The sequence below is a fragment of the Otolemur garnettii genome, unplaced genomic scaffold, assembly GCF_000181295.1.
Source record: "Otolemur garnettii isolate 467f Iridium unplaced genomic scaffold, OtoGar3 scaffold00082, whole genome shotgun sequence".
NCBI lineage: Eukaryota > Metazoa > Chordata > Mammalia > Primates > Galagidae > Otolemur > Otolemur garnettii.
The window spans coordinates 8,350,667-8,352,600 of record NW_003852477.1 but is presented as its reverse complement, the minus strand read 5'-3'; the positions used below and the strand labels follow the sequence as shown (position 1 = coordinate 8,352,600).

General features: G+C 45.3%; 1 protein-coding gene across 1 annotated transcript in view; it reads left to right on the top strand.

The window, feature by feature from the left end:
• KIF9 (kinesin family member 9) overlaps window positions 1-1,934 on the top strand; it is a 66,465-nt gene that overhangs the window by 23,103 nt on the left and 41,428 nt on the right. The gene's annotated exons all lie outside the window — the stretch shown is intronic.

The following is a 1,934-nucleotide window of genomic DNA, read 5'->3' as shown; positions in this document are numbered from 1 at the left end:
GGCACCTGTAGCTCAAGCAGCTAAGGCGCCAGCCACATACACCAGAGCTGGCAGGTTCATATCAGCCCGGGCATGCCAAACAACAATGACAACTACAACAAAAAAATAGCTGGGCTTTGTGGCAGGCACCTGTAGTCCCAGCTACTTGGGAGTCTGAGGCAAGAGAATCGCTTGAGCCCAGGAGTTGGAGGTTGCTGTGAGCTGTGATGCCATGGTACTCTACCCAGTGCGACAGCTTGAGGCTCTGTCTCAAAAAAAAAAAAAGTTTCAGCAAGTCTGTCGGGAGTCCTTGAGTTGGCCAAAAAAAGAACAAATCTACATTAGTATTCCTGCAATATTCTGTCATTGCCTAGAAGCATCTATGGAGGCATAGTGTTTCAATTTCCTACCGCTGCATAAAAAATTACCATAAACTTAGTGGCTTAAAACAACACATATTTATTATCTCACGGTTTCTGTGGGATCAGAGTCCAGGTATAGCTGGGGTAGGTCCTCTGCTTACAATCTTACAAGACTGCAAGGAAGACATTGTCTAGGCTGTGTTCTTTTCTGAATCTTAGGGTCCTATTCCAAGCTCACATGGTTGTTGGCAGAATTCAATTCCTTGTGGTTCTAGCACTGAGGCCCTATTTACTTGCTGGTTGTCAGCAAGGGCTACTCTCAGCTCCAAGAGTCTGTCCACAATTAGTTGCCTTGTGCCTCTCTCATAAGGTCTCTCAAAGGCCTTCTCACCACACAGCAACTTACTTTCTCAAGATCAACAGTAGAAATTTTTTTTTTTTTTTTGAGACAGAGCCTCAAGCTGTCACCCTGGGTAGAGTACTGGGGCATCACAGTTCACAGCAACCTCCAACTCCTGGGCTCAAGCGAGTCTCCTGCCTCTGCCTCCCAACTAGCTGGGCTATAGACGCCCGCCACAACACCTGGCTATTTTTTCGTTCGAAGCCATCATTGTTGTTTGGCCGCCCAGGCTGGATTCGAACCCACCAGCTCAGGTGTATGTGGCTGGCTCCTTAGCTGCTTGAGCCGCAGGTGCTGAACCTAGAATTTTTTTTTAAAGGGCTTACATGATTAGGTCGAGTCTAAGTAGTATAATCTACTTTTGATTAATTTAAAGTCAGCTGATATAATGATGCTTTAATTACATATGCAAATCTCTTCACCTTTGCTGTATTCTATTATTTAGAAGCAAGCTACAGGTCTTGACCACAACCAGAAAGAGAGAGCTATATAAGAGCATGGGTCATGAGAGGTCACGTGTGGCTTCCATACACATGCAGTGATGGATTTCAGAGCACAGCAGCTGAGACACTTATTCAGTTAAGCTCCCTACAGAAGAGCTATGAGGTACATTCTTGTGACCACCACAAAAAGTAATTTTTGTTTGTGGCTGATTTTAAAAGTTTGACTTAATATTTTGTTTTCTCCAGTCTTACTATGAATGATGTGTCTATGTGAAGACTTTCTTTTTTTTTTTTTTGAGACAAAGAGTCTCACTTTGTCACCCTTGGTAGAGTACCGTGGCATCACAGCTCACAGCAATCTCCAGCTCTTGGGCTTAGGCAATTCTCTTGCCTCAGCCTCCCAAGTAGCTGGGACTACAGGTGCCCGCCACAACACCCGGCTATTTTTTTGTTGCAGTTCAGCCAGGGCCAGGTTCGAACCTGCCACTCTCAGTATATGGGGCAGGCACCCTATCCACTGAGCCACAGTTGCTGCCCGTGAAGACCTTGTGGGCTTATTGGGCTTCTTGAACATGTAAAGAATTTTTCATCATTTGGGAGAAATTTATCACTTAATCTTTCTGGAATTATCTTCTCCCATTCTGTTATTCATCTGTTCTAAACACTAATACAGTCTCGGCGCCTATAGCTCAACCGGCTAAGGCGCCAGCCACGTACACCTAAGGTGGCGGGTTTGAATCCCCAGCCCGG